The 20,392-nt window shown below is 47.5% G+C and overlaps 1 protein-coding gene across 3 annotated transcripts in view; it reads right to left on the reverse strand.

The window, feature by feature from the left end:
• LOC119170612 (vesicular glutamate transporter 2) overlaps positions 1-20,392 on the reverse strand; it is a 221,695-nt gene that overhangs the window by 75,758 nt on the left and 125,545 nt on the right. The window lies entirely within an intron of this gene.

Genomic DNA, 20,392 nt, shown 5'->3' on the forward strand with positions numbered 1-20,392 from the left:
CCCGGGGTCCTTCGTTCTAAAGTAGGCAATTCTCTGCACTTTCATAGTATCAGACGCAAGAGGATCTCGGTTGTCTCACGTTACATAGCGAACCAATCTCGTGCAAGGGACACAGCACCGTTGTTTAACCTAACGCTCAATTTTGGTGTGAACCACCTGAGGGGTTCGGCTTGTTGGTGTCTCCTGTCGTCATGGTGTGTCATGTAGCCACGGTCCATCATAAACTCAACTTCACGGGACGATGTCATCCCATCATGCCATTATGACGACACAAGGTTGAGAAAATTTGAGATGCAGTTCAGTTGCGGCTTGTTGTCGGCGTCGCCGCTTGGCCTTCCGCTGGCGAGAGCACTTTCTCGATCGTTTTCATACACGGCAGAAAGAGAATATGTGGTCTAGAACGCGCTTATTCTTCATCGTCATCAGTATCAACGTCATCGCCTGGAAAATTGACAAGTCTAGACCTTCTGGTGCTTAGCCCCTGAAGTAAATCTGCCAACCCCCGATACACGTGGGACACATATACATATACGTTAAGCTGTAGAGTTTGGCTATCGGCTGCCGATGATTGAGACAACTGCAATTTTAGACTGGTGATTTACTTTATAAATGGTTTTCAACGTTTCGCTTGTTGGCCCTATTCGTGGGCAGAAAAATGAGCGTGGTGCTTAATACTCTTTTATACTCTTTATTCTGGCATGTTACAGTTACATGCCACCGAGACCAGGTAAAAGGAAACAGAAGAAACTGTTTGCTGACTAAGCCTATATCCCGGGTATTTCGTATCCTCACAACTTTATAACTTTTCACTCCTTAATCCCCTTTTCCCAGCGTACGGGGTAGCAAACCGGATGTGCACCTGGATAACCTTCTAGCCTTTATTGCCTCTTCCTCTGTCTCCATGTTTTCTTTCGTCACGTGGTTAGTGATGCCAAGGTGAAAGAACTTGTTCGCACCTTATTCAGTACCACTAATGGCTTGAAATTATCACGTGCTAACCTTATCGCTGGTTTCACGTTTATTCTGAACGAGTTTGTCAATACGACAACAGGTGATTTTGCTTTGCCTTATTCTCAGTGATCATTCAAGAATCAACGAACGAATCGGTATCTTATCTCGCCTCAGGCGGTTGGATGTTCGGTTAGACTTCGACCGCCTTTTGTTCGTTTGGAAGCCCATAAACGTTCTAAAACTTGATGCATCAGTTCCGGACAATGTCCATGTAGAATTAACTCAATATTGAACTTTTGTTAAAGTGAACCTAAGCCTCTTAGAAGTATCCCAGGATTTAGTAGGACGTCCTCGCGGTCTAGTCGGTTCGTACATTGATTGATGTCAGAACTTCGCAAAAAACCAAGGATAGGGCGAAGTGTCTTCATCAATTCCGCTTCTCCTTCATTTTTAGCGTTGTTTTAAGCTCATCTTAGAATGAGAAAGGAGGCTTTAAACAAAACAAACTGGAACCCCATTTTTCAGAATTTTTTTTCTTCATGAGATAACCGTCTATGACGTTTACGACCTCCGAGCACACTTCCTGAACTACACGTCACTTTTCGTTGTAGTTGTTTTCGGCGCCCACCTCTGGGTTGACTCGAAGCCCCGTGAGGCCAACTTTACCGGGCTCTTACTTCCGGCGAAGAACAGGAAGTGCAAGGGTGGTGGCCGAAACGGAAGCAAAACAGGAAGCCAAACGTGGACGGGAAGATTCTCCTCTTTCTCGCGTTTCATTCCCAGCGGCGCTTTTAAGCAGCGATGTGCCGGCGGAATATTTCGAGCGAAAAATGAACAAAAACAGAAACGCACCACATTGAGAAGAAGGCTTACGAGTGAGCTACCGCCGGAGGTATTAGGTACGCAGGATCGCGGTGAGTGGAAGAAGCCGTGACTATATTACGCGTGGGAGGCCGGGAGGATAAAGCCCTGCGCGCTCATCCAAACGCCCGCGGTGAATGCAGCCGTAGCAGTGAACGGCATGCGCGAAGCCCTACAGGTTGTTCCGGAAGAGCACCTGCTTCGTAGTCGACTCTTGGGAAAACAAACAAAACTAACAAATAAGACCCGGTCAGCACAGTGACTAGGTCCAGCTATGCATCGCTGATCTTCTGACCTTAACTTGCCGGCCTTGTTTACTGGAACCCATTAATAATGTGAGAGCAAAAGTATGACGTCTGAAGAAAGATGAAAAGAACTTGTTTGCGCCCTTTTTCTGACATCAGAGGTTTGCACTAATACATAATTGAATTTTCAGCAAGAACACAGACAACTTGTCAAATAAGGGCTTTTATGGACAACCCACGACCGATAACTCACTGCATCATAAAAAAAAGCCTTGCAGAGTGAAAACAAACGAATGAACTAGGAGGATGCTTGAGCTACGCCTTGAAGAGCAGAATGCGATAATGTGATCTGTGCTCATTGCCTTGTCAATTGCTGGCCCAGCTTCGGTTCCCAGTGCACCGTCGCGGTGGTCTAGTGACTAAGGTACTCGGCTGCTGACTCGCAGGTCGCGGGATCGAGTCCCGGCTGCGGTGGCTGCATTTCCGATGGAGAGGAAATGTTGTAGGCCCGTGTGCTCAGATTTGGGTACGTTAAAGAACCCCAGGCGGTCGAAATTTCCGGAGCCCCCCCACTACGGCGTCTCTCATAATCGTATGGTGATTTTGGGACGTTAAACTCCACATATCAATCAATCAACTTGGTTCTCACTGTATGCCTGTCTTGAAGAAGCGAACGACCATAAGCGTAATACTGGCTGTTTTAAACTATCCTAAAATATCCGTTGCAGGTACGCTCGTAGAGGAGAGTAGATCCTTGAATCTGCGGCACACACCAACAAGGAGGATCGGCAAAAAATCGGATAGGCTTTTATTATGGCATAATTCTGCAGTAAAAGGTTAAATTTGGAGCCCACTGTGCCGTAGCGCTTTCTCTTGCGAATTGGTGAAGGGCCTACTACACATTGGTACGGCAACAGGCAAACATACGCACTTACTATGTTGGTGCTTTTGCGGCTGGTCTTGGGCTTTGCCTAGGGTATGTGGCCACGACGTGACATCAGGCTGAGAGAATAAAATATTGATTTGATATTTCATCGAGAAGATCGGTGAGTGGGATCATAAGTCCGGAACGCTTATGGTTTCGGCTGCTGTCCTCGCCCGTTTCACGAGGGCCTCTTGTGCCTACGGATACGAGCTGAACAAAGCTGCTTTTCACCTTTTGATGTTGTGTTGTGTACTGGATTTCAAAAGTGGATTGCGTGTACGTTCTTATGGTATACGGTGGCTATTTTAATGTCAGAAAACCGGCACTGTTATGCGTGTTTTTGTAGAAATATGTGGGATAATATGTACTTGTTAGAACAGTAGAGCGGCGTCTCCACGCTAAATACCCGCGATTCTTTAGTAAGTTAAGGCCCCCGGATTGCACGTGTCCGTTTTTAGAGCCATTGATGCTGAATAACTTCTGTGCGTGTATGTGAGAAGCGGGTCTATACGCATAGTTAAAACAGGCTGCAATATGCCGGGATAGAAGTTCCGGAAGAGTGATTCTCGGGCCAACGCGTGGGCGAGGTCGTCGCCTCTAACTCCGCAGTGGTCGAGTATTCATCTCCTCCTCAGTGTGGGTTTGATGGACGTGTAATGATTCAGTGCGCAGGGGGGTGGTGTCACTTTGGCCATTGAAAAAAAAAAATGGTAGGCTGCTTTAAGCTTGTGCGAACGAATGTGGATATGGGGTTTTGTAGGGCGAGAGCTATGTCTTCTTTTATACGATAAAAGCTTTTTAGGTTCTCACAATGTCCGTTGACGCCGTTGTTGTAGCTATTCGTTCGACCGAAACAAAGTGTTACATATACCTTACATAGAGCGTGTTACAAATAAAGAAAGAAGGGGCGGCGGGTACGAACGAGCACGAGCCACGGGGCTCTGGCTCATTCAGTTGTTCCGATCACCTTCGATGCAGCCAGACAATCGGGTCCGCGTCCCCTTATTTGTTTCTCACAGAGCGCTCATAGTGCGCATATGCATAATTAAAAAAAAGGAACCGCATTCTGTCCTTCCATCTGACTGTCCAACCATTCGTGCATCTGTCGATCCGTCCATTCATCCGCCTGTTGGTCCTTTATACTAGTCGGCGACTTCAACGTAGACATCACGTGTCTTAGGACCTCGCTTCGCTCGATCATCCGCATACACTTCGTCGAATACCGGCCAATTTCTTCATGCTGGCTGCGTCTGTGTCCTGAGCAAATATGCGACTTAGTAATAAAGACGACAGTCTTTCTTGGGATACTTCGACGCAGAAATTTTGGTCTCTGTCTGTGTGTGCGTGTGTGTGTGTGACTTTTCTGCTCTTCTGTTTGTCACCCGATTAAAAATAATGACGAAAGTTTAACCCCTTCCTAAGCGACCAGCCACTACGACCTGGTTGCTTTGTTCGTACGTGCTGACATTGTCAATATTACGCATATTTTGGCACAACATCAGTACGGGGTGATTAGGTAGTGTGCTACTTTATTTCTATAAATCATAGGGAGGAAGGAAAGAAGAACAACAAGAGAGAAGGCAGGGAGGTTAACCAAGAACATGCCCGGTTTGCTACCCTACGCGGGAGAAGGGGCGGTATAAAAATTACAGAGAGGAAAAAGAAGAGAAAGAGACAAAAAATTAGCCCGAATCTAAATGTTACGCTGTAAATGTCGTCGAAAGACGATAGTCTTGCGTCTGGAGAGAGTGAACAAAACGTTTATTTGATGTTCTGCGCAAAAAAATTGGTGAATGGTATTCTGAAGGCGCTGCGTTAGAGTGCGTCCAGCGTGTAGCGGAGGTGAACAAGTGCATCTAGGCACGTTAGACACGCCCCGCCGCGGGGGTCTAGTGGCCCCGCCGCGGTGGTCTAGTGGCTAAGGTACTCGGCTGCTGACCCGCAGGTCGCGGGATCGAATCCCGGCTGCGGCGGCTGCATTTCCGATGGAGGTGGAAATGTTGTAGGCCCGTGTGCTCAGATTTGGGTGCACGTTAAAGAACCCCAGGTGGTTGAAATTTCTGGAGCCCCCCACTACGGCGTCTCTCATAATCATATAGTGGTTTTGGGACGTTAAACCCCACATATCAATCAATCATTAATCGGGGGTCTAGTGGCTAAAATACTCGGCTTCTGACCCGGAGGTCGCGGGATCGGATCCCGACTCTCGCGACTGCTTTTCCAATGGAGGCGGAAATGTTGTAGGCCCATGTGCTCAGATTTGGGTGCACGTTAAAGAACCCCAGGTGGTCGAAATTTCCGGAGCCCTCCACTACGGCGTCTCTCACAATCATATGGTGGTTTTGGGACGTTAAACTCACAAATCAATCAATCAATCAATCAATCAATCAATCAATCAATCAATCAATCAATCAATCAATCAATCAATCAATCAACGTTAGACACGAGCACCATCTGACAGTTATCTTCGAAAACGAAGGTGTGCGTGACCGCGGAGAAAGATGCGCGCCAGTCTCGGAGGTGATAAGGTGCGGAATTCAAAGTGACGGGCAGGTGCCACCACCGTGTCGTCGTAGGAAAGCGTTGGAAACACCTTCTTGAGTATCACGTTGCACTGTCAGCGCAGTGCGATAAACGCTACATTCCTTAGAGTTACATGTGTGCGCCTCTTCTAGTATAAAGGCAGACATACAAAACAAAGACGTGTTGTTATGGCGCCTCAGATATGCGCGATATTTGCTTTTTTAATTGACAATCGCACAACTATGAACGCTAAACCTTGAGCAATATTGGTTGGCGCTGCGGATGGGGTTGGCCGTTTGATGCTCTTTGAGGTATCGTTAGGGCGGACAAACAGAAAAATGTACAGACAGGCAGACAGATCAAAATTTTTCCGTCGAAGGTCCCCAAGAGACTGTTGTCTTCAAAAACTGTCAGCAAATGGGCTGACGCGTACGCAGCGGTGCCACTACACAAGCATTATGGGCGTTCACATAGGCCGATAGTCCTCAAGAAGCGCAAGATAGCTTTGACTGCCTATTGAGCTGATGAAAGACAATGACGGTGCTCCAGCATCATCTGCACATATAGTGACCGATCATCCAATTGTTGCAACGCGTGAGAAAGTTTTTGTCGCTCAAAAGCACATCAAGGGGAACGGCTTAGCAGATGATCGATCTCTTTTTCGGTGCCGTAGACGTCACATTCCGTACTGTCCATCACTCCAATGAGAATTGTATGTGCTTTTGTGAAGACAACCCCCGAACAAAGCCGACAAAGAAGCGTAGCTTCACGTCGACGAAGTCCGGAGAGAGGTCGAAGTTCAAGTTGAGAGTTTTATTTGGTGGAGTCTCGCACGTTTTCTGCTTGGGTGTTCCACTCCAGCAGACACAGACTACATGTTGTGTGACGAAGTTGATTTGCGCCTTGTGGCCTTGATAGTTGAATAGGAATGGCGTGCTCTTCTTCGCGAGACATGTGAACCGCGTTGTTTGCGGAATCATTGCCATTTATCTCACAATGTCCAGGCAGCCACTGAAAATTGACCTCGTGGCCTGTTTCTGTGACGTGGTGAACAAGCTTGACAATCTCGCACGTTAGCTGTTCGTGGCCACCTCGTCGAAGAACTGACTGCATGTTCTGTAAGGCCGGTTTCGAGCCGGAAAACACAGCCCTTTTACTCGGTCTATGGGATGCCATGTACACTAGGGCACCGCGCAGAGCCACAAGTTCTGCCACCGTAGACGTAGTGAGATGTGTCAGATGGATTCACATGGTTATTCCTCGAGCTCGTATCACCGCACCACACCGCCAGAACTACACAATGTGGTTGAACCATCGGTGTATATGTGCACGTGATTACTATAAATTTCGTGCAAGAGAAGCAGGCTCAATGGTTTCAGAGCTGTCAAAGGCAAATTTGATTTCTTCTGTGTTCCTGGAATTGTAAGACGTACTTGTGCAAGAATCAGAAACCAGAGAGTATACATCGGCCTGTCCGCAGGCGTATAACTTGAAGTAAACGATGCACGATGCGCCCAGAAAATTGTCTTAAATGTCAGGTGGGGCCTCTCAGACGCGAGGCTCGCCAAGTGTGGAGAAGAGTTCCTAGCATATCGCCTGAGGTAAGTACGCATCGTTTCAATGGTTATGTGCGTCATGATCGGGTAGTCCAGTGCAATGACAATGCTTTCAGCCGTCGATGCAGAGTGGGGTAGGCATTTCCTAAGAGCCTGGGGTTGAATGTTTTCGAGTGTGCGCAGGTTAGTTTTGCACGTGTTAGATATTACAGGCAGGCTGTACCAAGAATACAATAAATAATACCTTGTACAGCTGTAACACACCCGAAGTTTTTCCGACAAGGAACCTGAACAAGTGGCAAATTGCAGTCAGCCGCTTTTTCACGTAGTTTACGTGTGGGGTCCAAGACAGTTCTCGGTTGATTAAGACTCCCAAAAACCTGTGACTCCAGCAGGATGACACCATTTGCCCGTTAATTGATACGACGAAAGCGGAAATTGGCTTTATGGTAAACGCAACGAGTGCAAACTTTCTACACTTAATTTCGAGCCCTCGTTTGCGTAGATAGTGGGGTGTCACTGAATCCGAAGTAGAGCGAGAAGTTGAAATTGAGTCACATGTGACGACCTTACACAAATGTCGTGAACATAAGTGGAAAGTAGTACGCTTCCTGGCTGTCAGCCGACTAGTCCAATGAGTGTTAGGTCGAACGACGCCGGACCTAGCACACCACCTTGCGGGACCCCTCGGCTACTGTAATACTCGGGTGTCATGCCATTCTCTGCCTGCACGAGAAATGATCTATTCCTCAAGTAGCTATGAACCTACATACAGATTTTGCCATCGAGTCCTACTCCTTCTAATGCGCTGAGGATGTCTTCGTGGGTGAAATTGTCGTAAGTCCCCTTAACGTCATGAAAGAGAGCAGCAGATAATCGTTTACAGGCCTTCTGATGTCCTAAATCTGTCACCAAATCAACTGCATTGTCGATTGATGAGCGGCCTTGTCTGAACCCGGACATGGCATAAGGATATATTTCGTAGAACTCAAGTACCACTGCAGACGCGTTAGAATCATTGTCTCTATAACTTTTTCCACACAGCTCGTGAGGGTGATGCATAGATACGTGATTGCAAAGACTGCAGTGCTTATTACGTGGCGCTGGCAATGCGACGCTATGGCTGAAAAACGGGTGCTTTCTACGCTTCACTAAAGCTGCATGGATGAATAAACTTTAGAGATTCTAAAAAGGTGGCGTGCTGCATTCACTGTGACGCCATTTATCGAAGAATAATGTGACAACTCGTACTGCGAAGCTCGTTTACCTTCGCGGCACTGGCAGTCAAAAGAGCACGCGCCGGACGCTGGTACTAAAAGGGGCAAGTCTATGGTACCCTACCGGCCTTTAGAACTTTGATATTGTAACAGAAAACCAAAAGCTATACGAGGAAGAGGTGAAAACTTTATTAGTACTGTACGCAAATACTGACAATATCTGTTGAACTGATATATTTTCTAACTGATGCGGACCGTGACCAGAACATGTAATGAGGCTTTGTCGGAACACGTGACTGTGTCCCCATCTCTTCGAATGAGGTCGTGAAGAAATTGGAATGCATTTCCTCCGCCGGTGTTCTCACGTGCAGGTGGTGTATGGTCACCATTTACACGTGGAGGCTAGTTTGAGGCCTACGGGACGGCTTTATGCTCTCCCATAGTAGAGTACTGGTACTCTAAATCGTTAACTACTTTTTCTAAACACATTCTCACGTGCTGAGGCCGGGACGGCTTTAAACTGTCCCATAGTAGAGTACCAAGTGCTCTAAATTATTAACCACTTTTTCTAAACACACGGTTGAACACTTTTTCTAAACACACAGTACGGCATAGTAATTTTAATGTCGTAAATTAGTGGCGAGGCGAGGATTTGTACCGTAACCATTTATTCACACATTCACCAGGCAGCGAACGAACGGAAAGACAACTGTCTGTTGAAGTCTGCACGTCGGCAGTTCATGAACCAGTTCACAATTAAGCGGATTGCTTTAGCCATCTACAAATAATTTGTATATGGCAAAAGCTAGAAGCTGGACTCTGGTAGAGATGTTAGAATACAAGCTTGAGTGAGTTATAGGAATTATTACTAGTACATCTGAACTAGTTCTAGTGAAAAAAAAATGGCCCCGTATCTACATGTCTTACTGCAAATGTCATCGAAAGACGATAGTCTTGCATGTGAAGAGAATGAACGAAACGATTATTTGATGTCCCGCGCGAGAAAATTGGTGAAATGTATTCTGGAAGCGCTGCGTTAGATAGTCTCGATCCGTGCATCGAAGGCGAACGAGCGTATCAAGGCACGTTACACACAAGCGCTATCTCGCAGTTATCTTCGAAAGCGAAGGAAGGCGTACGCGCCCACGGAGAAAGATGCATGCCTGTATCGAAGGCGATAAGGTGTAGAACGCAAAGCGACAGGCAGGTGCTACCATCGTGTCGTCTTAGCAAAGCGTTAGAAACACCTGCCTTTTTGAGCATCGCGTTGCACTGTCAGCACAGGGTGATAAATGCTAGGGTCCTTGGAATGACTTATGTGCGCCTTCTCTCGTATAAAGACACACATACAAATTATCGACGTGTTGTTATGGTGCCTCAAATATGTGCAATAATTGATTTTTTAATTCACAATCCCACAAGTATGAACACTGAAGCTTGAGCAATATTGGTGAGCGCTGCGGATGGGGTTGGCCATTTGAGGTATCATTTAGTGCCGTTTGGGGTATTGTTAGCGCAGACAAAGCTGTTCTGTTCCGGGCCGAGAAATGCACATCCATACGTGGTTAACGCGTGACATCGTTCAATACACCACTAGCCGATGTGCGCAAGGACTGTTGGTTTCATTAAATCAAGAGAAAGCTTTTGATTTCATAAAACATGGCTACATACTAAATGTTTTACATGCATACGGATTCCCGGATAAGTTCATTGACCTCATCTACGCGATGTACACTGATTCAGAAAGTACCATTTACTTAGATTCCCGTGAGAGTCACGCATTTAGAGTCACGCGTGGGGTCCGTCAAGGGTGTCCCCTCTCCCCAGTGTTATTTATCCTTGCATTAGAACCCTTCTTAAGGGCCGTTGAACATCACCCGCAGATTCGTGGCTTACCTCTACCCGGTAACACTCAAGTAAAGGTCACTGCATATGCAGATGATATTACTCTATACGTACATAATGAACAGTTGCTGCAGCATGCTCTCGATACATTCCATGATTTCGGTATTATCTCCGGCGCAAGGTTAAACTTTTTTAATAGTCAGTATTTTTTCATTGGCAATCCCAGCGGTCGGATCAACATCACGTCGCCTTTACAGTGGTCTCCTGAGATTTCAATACTCGGAGTTACTTTCACTGCATTTGGTACACAGGATAGCATCTGGTCATTCGTTGTACAAACTCTTCTAAGTGATATCAAAGCAGCCAGGTACTTCGAATTCCCCCTCTTAGAACGCCGATACTTAACTCAAATGGTGTACCTAGGAAAGTTTTGGTACCTTTGCCATTCTGTTGAACCACCGCTCCACGTCTGCAGGAAAGTGCAAAGCTGCATCAGTTCATTTTTTTGGTCTGGTGGCACAGAATCGTTATCGCGTCCAGCGTTAGCTCAACCGCGAGATCAAGGCGGTTTTGCATTTCCCGACGTTTCCGTCACGGCTTCTACATTGTGCCTTCGCACTCTATTGCGAAGAATAAGTAATGATGGCATGCCCACTCAGACACTGGCTCGCTACCATCCGGGGCCATCACTACGTGTCTTCTTGCCGGATAGCCAAATAAACCAAGGTCCCCAATCAACTGAATTACTATCCTTGTATCGATCCCTTCTGGCATTTCACCGACGTTTGGAAGCAACGTGCCCAGAGATAGAGGTGGCCGATTCTAAAGTGGTGGACACAATGGCCGCCCTTCTACGGCCCTTGGTGCCCCAGAATCGTCAATCTGTATTGAACCGCGCTTGGAAACCAATAACTACCGCAGTGTTGCCAGGGCATCTCAGAGACTTTGTCTGGAGGTTGGGCTGGGGCTTGCTCTCCACGCGAGATCGGTTGCAGCGATGGCAGGTGGTTCGCACTTCCACTTGCCCTAACTGCGTCATGGTAGAACACCAATCGACATGCGACGTTTGAATGTGTGGTTTCCCGCCTTTTTTGGCGTGCGGTTAATGCTGGTTTTCAGCGACAGGATGTGCGAACTTTCGTGTCCAACGGCCGATTTCCGCGTAGCTGCTTTGCCGTTCTGTTAGTAGTTGCGGGGCTGTTCAGCCTTTGGAGAAACCGATGTGAGGCCGTAGCTGCCAATAGCCGCCGGCGTGCTTTCTGGCCGATACTGGGAAGAATGAGACGAGAGATCCTCGCGTTCCTCTCTGAGGAGCTTTTCTTCCTCGGGGAGCACGAGTTTCTGCGGCATATTGGTCGTACCCTTTCGTCAAGGTAGAACAGGAAAGGATACACCTCATTTTTCGACCGACTTGGTGCTAAGCAGCGCCCGTTGAGTTGTTATATATGATTTTATTTGTTACAAATCGTGTTTCATAGCATCTAATGTATCGTTATACCATTGTATCGTGATATTGTATTGAGATCTTGTGCACATGTATGCCAACATTGTCATGTATATTAGAGCAAATGTCTTCACTGTAACGTAGTGATGTTAGTCGTGAAATATAGATGTGCTGAAGTGTATATGCCCTGTTACTGGAATGGTATGAAGCCTGTGTGTTCTGTATATGCTGTAAATAATTTTTTTCTAAACAGACCCAAATATTGGCGTCGAAGGTCTCCAAGAAAGACTATGGTGTTTGAAAGGTGACTCAGGGGCCCTTTTAGGGGTGAAGCTCCTTATAGCGGCACCCGTTAGACCCTCGTAGTCGTAGTAGTAGTCTTAGTGTCTAACCAGTTTTACATTTTGACCTCCAAAGTGGTGCCGGTGAGAGATTTCTTCTGTGCGTTGTTGAACAATAAAAAATTCGCAGCGTGCGCGTTAACTAAAAGCCGAATTCTCCTGTCTCTCATTCCCCCTTAGCAGCCATTGGCATGTACATTGAGCACTATCTGACAAGAAAGGGTTGCTACGTCGTACTCGCTTGGCATAGCCTTCTTGGTTTTAGACAGGTTTAGCGAGCGTTGGGCCGCAGTGCCATGAATACGGTCAACTAGTATATACCATGAAGTCTATCTAGGTGGTTAAAGGTTGGAAGTAGACACGAAGCGCAAGCCGTAAGAAATTGTTCATGTGGCTCCTCTGGTTCAGTCCTTGGAATGTCCGCTAGATGGCGGTGTTTCTATATGAGGAGTGTATGATGAAAAGAGGCGAGATGGTGGTACTTGAAGTGTTGAATAGGTGGATGAACGGACACACAGACAGATGCATGGACGAACGCATTGATGGTTGCACCGACGGATGGACGCATGGACGGACGCAGGAGCGGATGCATGGACGAACGCAGAGATAGACGCACAGATGGACGTCCGGACGCATGAACAGACGCACGCACGGACGGGCGAATGGACGCACGGACGGTCACACAGACGGACGCATGAACGGATGGAAGCAAGAACGAATGGACGGACGGATGCTTCGACCCACTCTCCATCATTCACTCCGTGGATATGCTGCCATTTTTATAAAGGGCCACTCACCAGGTTTGACAATTTTGAGCTGACAAGCGCAATGCGTAAACGAAGCGTGCATAATCACGTCTGCCAAAATTCGCAACGCTACGCGCCGCGGAAACGGGTCAAATTTCAAGATAAACGCGGGTCCCCCCCCCTCCCCCTTTGCCGGCATGTGCCTAGATTTGATGTGCGCGTATGAATGGCCCTACGTACAGGGCAATGCAGTGACGTTGGTCCTCTGCGTAGATGAGTCAGCTCTGACGTTGCAAACAGTGGCACGTGAGATGGCGAACATTATTTAACACGGTACGCGTAGTTTATGTAATTTGCCGCTTGAAGAAATTAATAAAGCTCTAGAAAAATAATGGGACACAAAGAGAATGTGAGTGTCTTTTTTCTATTTTCTCCCGCGAGGTGCAACGAGATGCGGGGCTAATGTGTCGGCGTTTCGCACGCGTTAGTGTCCCCACGGTCACCGCATAGAGCAGACGACCGCCGTGGAACGCTCCTACGCGCTCGCGCGCTCATTGTGCTCATCTATACACCTTTTCACAGGAAGGAAAAAAACACCGCCATGATGGGCTGTGCGCGGGAGTACAAAGGCTAAGGGCGCAGCGTTGCCAGTGCATTTTCGAGGGGACGCACCAATTTGCACAGCCCAAGGAGGGCTATGGCGGTGCCCAGGGAGGCGTTTATGAAAAGGTGAATTCTACCGCGTGTAAGCCAGCGTTTCCAAATCATCCCGCATTTCCCGCCAAAGCCTCCTAAAAAAATTATGCCTGGAACGTGAGCCGCGAACGCGATGCTCTACCCTCTGATGGTACTCTCCTCCTTCGGTACGAAGGCAAGTGTCTCTGACGGCCGCCCCCTGCGAACACAGCAAAGCTCTCACAGTTGCCTCCGAGCAGCCGTCATGTCACATAACAGAGCGGTACGGTAATGTCACGTGACTGAGTGGTACGGAGGCGAGTGGTCTCATGCGGTGGCCGGTCCCAACACAAGACAGGAGGCAAAGCCTACGAGATTAAGTGCTGGCAGGAAGCTCTCAATTGAAAAGAGAGCGACGTTGCAGGCATAGTTTTTCTAGGAGGCGTTGCTCCTGCAGAAACAGGCAGAAGACCACAAAATAATGCTGGTCAACAAAGCAACGCCACTTGCGTTCTCGGGGGTTGTACTTGTTTGGGCACGTCATGCGCACGTGACCTCTTGGTCGGATGCCTGAAAGGATGGGGAAGAGATTTGGCTTGCGAAGGCTACACAGAGGAGCGGCAAGGATTTCGAGCTCGCCTCCTTTCATCCTCGTTTCGCGCCACTGCTCAAAAAACCAGTTTTCTCCGCTCGTGCTGAACCGATTAAAAATTTTTTGTGGCGGGATGTTCCTCATTACACACCCACACCCAACAACTTCCACTGTCTAACTAAAATTTGGTATGGGTCCTGGTGAGTAGCCCTTTAAGAACAGCTTTTACCTGCAGCTGACCTTCATCCAATGTATCGATGAAAAATTTTCGTTACCCAATCGAGCATTGCGTCGGTATGCTCACCAGCTGCATGCTACTAAGGGAATGAACAGTTATGTACTCGCTGCTGGGATTCGTCTTTTCAATGACACGACATCCCATCGGTAAATTACTCCGACATCCGACCGATAGAATGATACTTGCAGTTCTTGTTCCATACTAGTGAGTAGAACAGGCTTCCACGAGAACAAACTTCATCAATCAGTCAAATTCATTTCGTTCCCGTCGTCAGACGAAAAGATTACCGCTTTGCCACACCACTCTTTATCTTTTCTTCTTCCTTTTCGTTCTTATTTAGGGGCAGTTTATGGCCACTCTAGCGTCGCAAACTGGCTCTGTCGAGTACGCCTCATTTGATGGGGCCCAACGGAGCGGTGCTGCAGCCTATTCACGCTTCTAACACCGTCGACGCGAATTCTCCCCTATTCTTTCGCGTTGCCGAGAGCACATCATTAATAAGTGACGACGACTTCTTCCGCATCCCGAGGAAAGCAAAGAGCGGCGCAGCCCAGCCAAGCCAGTGATGGTGGTGCCAGGAAAGGATCGGTACGCGAACGCCAACAGCCATCCTGTCGGCCTTGGAAAAGAAAAAAAGAACCAACGAAACGCAGTGAAATTGAAGCAATGAAATAACCTCGTTGACGTCAAAGAGGTAAAGGAAACAAAGGCATGAGATGGTCCGGAAAAGATACGATCGACAGTCGAGGGAATCAACGCGACTTGAGGATTTTATGGGAGCAGGGGAACGCCGCGCCGCGCGTGACCGTGTTATTACGTAAGAAAGGTGAGTCCTTACCCCCTCGCTCTTTCTTTGATCTGGCAGCCGGGTGAGGGGAAAAGCCGTGTACATGGCCGCCTTTTATGTATATATATATATATATCACTCTGATATATATATATCACTCTGACGAAGGCCGTGCCACGGCCGAAACGTTAGTAAATACGATCCTTTTCTTATGTGCTATCTTCAAGTTAATTCAATATATATATATATATATATATATATATATATATATATATATATATATATTTATTTATATATATATATATATATATATATATATATATATATATATATATATATATATATATATATATATATATATATATATATATATATATATATATATATATATATGCATGATCCCAATGCTGTTGTCGTGGTTCTTTCTTTTATATTTTATAATGTACACTACACGCTACTGTCATTGCCACTGCCAGCAAGTGAGAAAGAGTGGCGAGACCTTCAAAGCCTACGGTAAGGTTCGGTCTATATCTGGAGCGCTCGTCAAGATCGCGAGGGAGATGAAGCGCGTTAAGCGTTTTGCTACTTCTCCCCCTCGTTACTTTTTCTCTCCTTTTCATCCTCCTCCCGCACTTAATCTCGTGGGATGGTCCTGGAAATATGAAGGGAGGTCGGTCGGTGCGGAAGGCAGGAGGGATGTTCTCCTAATCCCCTTTAATCCTTTCCTCAAAAGCACTCTGCTTTTATCCCCCTTTCCTAGCCACTCGCGAAGCGGGTCTCTCCCCCAACCACCCCCGGATAAAGCCCGACGTGGTGCGCTCGGTTGAAACGACGTCGACGACGACCGCAAAACGCTGACCTCAAGTCCTCGTCGCCTGGCGGGGAAGACCTCGCACCGGCATGGCGAGGGGATCGCGCCACGAAGTTGCGCACGCAACATAAAAGAGAGAGAAATAACCCGAACGAGACGATTAAAAAGAAAAAAAGAGAGGAGATGGAACGGTCTCCTCATTCTGATTTTGGGGGCGGCGTACATGAGAGCGCAGCAGTTGGCACAGCTTACGCAAGCTTTCTATACTGAATTAGAGGAGGTAAGGGAGGACTGGAACCGTACGGACATAAGCCTAAAATGGAAGCCTGTGCGGATGTAAGCACGTTACTTTTTATGAAGTGTTTTATGCGATGCTGTTAGGTGTAGCGGTGAGGGAGGAGTTGGCCGGGTTTATTTTTGTTTTACTGCCACAGTGAATTGGCCTTAAGCTATATATATATATATATATATATATATATATATATATATATATATATATATATATATATATAGGGCGGCGCGGTGTGGCGGGGCGAATAGTGTAATACAGAGAAGCACCGGGATTGCGGGATGGGCGCAGGGATCAGAGGCTGGAGAGTTTCGGCACGGTGGTGACGCGGGATGGGGCGGTGGCGTGAAGGCGTTAAGCCTGCCTTCCACGCCGTCTCTCGGTCGCCGTGAGAAACCCGCGAGACTACCTTGCATTTTGCGGTGACGCTTTCTGCACGCGCGTTCATTGACACGAGTACTCCCCTCCCTCCAACCTCCTTCTTCATTTTTCAAATGTTTTTATCGAGGTTTAGGTTTTAGTAAGCTTCATTGATGACATCACAGCGTCTATAGTTTTAAACGTATGCCATCGCCTCAGACGCGCCTTGTTTAAAACTCTCCCGTCGCACTTAATTAGTACGTACAAGTTTAGAAGTTGTTAGTTTACATGAGCGTAATAAAGACTGAAGAGGAGTATATTGGAAGGCCCGACTGTTCAGAAACACTCACATAAGATTAATTAAACGTTGAACAAAAGAGAAAGATAAAAGAACGAAGCGACGCTCGAGCGACGTTTTACTTCACGTGACGGCAATTGTTTTCGTTGCGAGATAATGTTCATTCGTCAACTTACGTTTCATTGAAGGATATAGATAATGTGATTACTCTAATAAATACAAAATGAAGTAAACTTTCTTGATGTATGGTATACATTTCTTGTCTTCGTGTTCTACTGTACTTGTTTCAAGATTCGTGTATTTTCGTTAAGCTATAAAGGTCGAGGCTTATTTATAATGAACGTAATTGATGATGGTAACGTTTACAACGAAGAATTAGCGCGGCAAAGACGCTTGTGAAAAGCCAGGGCATGGTCATTCGGGTGACCGTGCTGCGTTACTCCAGCGATGTTGTCTTCCTCACATAGCACTATTTTATTGAAGGGGGTTTAATGGATGACGTATCACCGAATGGTTATTGGTTCAGCAGATTTTTGTGCGGTTCAGATACATATTTTTTCAACTTTTTCCAACAAATGTTAAGCTAACTCTTCATTATTCATCGCCTTCATGAACTTGTTAATGAGAAGCCAATTCACGTAACTTTTGTCAACGAACGTCAATTTATACCCATGGTTATTCAACATCCTTATAGACTTGTTAATTAGAAGTATATTTACTCATCTTCTTCACAATAACTTATACACTATGTTTTTTATGAACATCCTCATGAGCCTATCCTGCGTTCACTGCAGGACGACGTGGTTTTCTGAAAATCTACAACTTGTCCTGTCTTACAGGAGCTGGTGATACAGTATGCTCGCCTTTTTTTTAAACATTTCATTACTCCATTTAAGGTTCGGTCGTCCTCGGCTTCGTTCCTCATCAATGCAAATAATTTATGCTTCTAACCATGTAAGCACAGATATAATTATATAGGTGGTTTTGGCACTCTTTGATGCATTTCAAAATGCCGCGGCGCTTCTCTCACGTGTCACAATGATCGTGCCATGCTGATTCTATTGGAAGATCTAATTTATGTCTGGGCTCCATTCCCGCCACAACTGTGGCACGCTTCATGAATTCTCGCTATGGTCATTCACCAACTGTATACGCGAGACTGTACAGTCATCTCTTCATACTCTGTGTGTGATGTGTCATGCGTAAACTGCCTTCCTGTTCCCATTTTCTTTTCCCTGCCCCACCTCCCCCCTTATTTACTTTTTACCAGATCTTTCTTATTTCTTCTCTCACGTTCAAGCTGATGCGGTGGTGTAAATACTACAATGGAATCGCTAGCCCACTTCCTCGGTTTTCTGCATGCGGTATTGTACTGCTTATGAGTTCACATGAGCGGCTACAACATATGTATTGTGAATTGGTGAAGATACGTGCATGTACTCGCGTATATGCTCATGTACGCTTGTACACACTTAAGGCTGTACGAACAACGCAAGTGAAACGCTGCTAAAAAAAAGGCTGTCGGCGGGACAATGGCAGTCATAGTGGCCCAGGCAAACGATAGTCTCCCGTATCCGTAGATAACACCGGCGTTGTCGCTCGTATTCTTCTCGACTCGTGAGGAACGATGTTTGCTCCCGTCGGCGAGGGAGCAGAGTAGAGAAACGCCGCGCCGGAAGGGAAAGAGCGAGTGGGGACTGCGTACGTTAGGGCAACAGCGCTGAAGAAGATTGGTGGTGGCGCACTCAGCAATATCCGATCCCCTCTGTCCGCGGCGTCAATTGAGGACGTCGACACCTACAGCCGGCCTCTCCAGTGGTCCTCGAACAGAGAGTGGCCAGGACACGTGCGAGGCCATGGTACGAACGCTCGGGAGTGGAGAGCGAATGTGCGCCACGTTGGATGCGGGAGGCTCGGGAGCCGGCGGGAAGCGAAGCTCCCGCGCCAGACCGGAAATGGAGCGCTTTGAGATGCCGGAAGTAGGAGCAACCGGCCCCTGCAGATGAGAAAAACGGGGCCGAGGCTGGGAAAACGCGCGTGCCAGTGAGCTACGCGGTTTGCTGGGTTCTTCTGGGGCGACCTGCAGTGCTTCAGTCGCGCGGGTGACGTTGTTCGGACTGACACAGTGCGGGCGTGTGAGCAACGCTGTGCATTACCACTGTACCCGTATCTACGTACCATTGTGACTAGGATCGTGTGTGCATGACAAAAGCAGTTAATAGGCGGGAAAGACAAAAGCTAGATTTTCAACAACATGAGGTAGATTTTCAACAATATGAGGGGATGACCTGGTAGAGCTTTTACTGCTTAAGTGCTTTTTCGCCATCGAACGACTGGTTTAGTTAGTGACGAGTTTTGCTTGCGTTGTTCGGTGTAGCACTGCGGCGCGTGCCTTAATGTAATGAGAAGTGACATATGTACGTGTACCACGCTTACACCTACCAGTACGCGCGTCAAAGTCGACGGCGAAACCAACTAGATCTTGGCACTTTCCCAACAACGGGACGCATGGAGCTGACTCCGGAGACGTTGGGTCGCCTCCAAAGAGAAAAAAAAATTGGGGAAAGAGAGGTCAGACACGAGGGAGTAAAAGGCACGAGCCGTGCAGAACAGGCACCACAAAGGGGGGCATGAGGATGCGAGAGGTAGTCAGCGAGGGAGAAGACGAGGATGACGGGAAGCTCACCTTCTTTCTTCTTGTCGTACACGGACTATACTCCCCTACGTTTCCACGCTGCTCTGCTCCCCCTTTTCCCCTCTGTACAGCATCCCTGATGTCATCGCTTTGATGTGTGTCCCCATTTTGGGAGCTCGAATGTGTGTCGATAAATCGATGCCGCCGGGAGATTATGTCGCGGGTTATTGAGAGAGCGCGCTCCACGGACGGCGGGCGGGACGTTTCCCGTTTTCCCCCGCAGTGCTCCTTTTCTCCCTAACGCGCGCTGCAGTCGTGCGGCCGCGGTCCCGACGACGACCGCCTTTCTCGGTCCGACGGCGGGGAATGATGATGAAGCCGATTCCCGGCCTTCCCTTTCCCCACTCCCGACTTCTATCCTTACTTCCCGCACTCTCTTTCTCATGTCCTCCTCTCTCTCCTTTCCTTGATCTCCCGCAACCGCCGGCCGCTTTCCGAGCGAGGCGAAGACCGCGCGTATCGTCCGGACGTCGGATGCGCCTGCTTAGAGCGCCGACGCTGTAAGGAGGGGGCTTTAAATCGAGTTTACGGGCAGCGCTCGCTCCAACATTCTGTCGTTTAGTTTTCTTTTTATCCCTATTTCATCCTTTCTTTTTCGCCTCCCCGCTGGCTGCCCCGTTTCCGCGGCGTGCGAGATCTTGAGAGGACCAGTCTTATTTCATCTCTTTTTCGCCCCTCTTTATTCTTTTCTTCCAATATTTACTTCTATAACATCGCTGGTGCATGATAAACACCGCGCAGCGCCATCGTTATACGCTGTATTTAGGGCGTCACACATACGCCTCTTTCGCACCATAATTCATAGTTTTATTTCTTTCCTCTAAACTTCAGCGCGTAGCTTAAGCCGGAATGAGGTCACCCGTCCCTCTAGCTGCGCGCATCAGCGTCGTTTAAGAAGATTGCGGTTCTACGCTTCGATCGGGTGCTCTACTTTATAGCGTGCTCCTATATCAAGGCTTCCTAAGTATTGATGTATTAGGCTTGTAGAAACAG

This window comes from Rhipicephalus microplus, chromosome 2, assembly GCF_043290135.1.
Source record: "Rhipicephalus microplus isolate Deutch F79 chromosome 2, USDA_Rmic, whole genome shotgun sequence".
Classification (NCBI taxonomy): domain Eukaryota; kingdom Metazoa; phylum Arthropoda; class Arachnida; order Ixodida; family Ixodidae; genus Rhipicephalus; species Rhipicephalus microplus.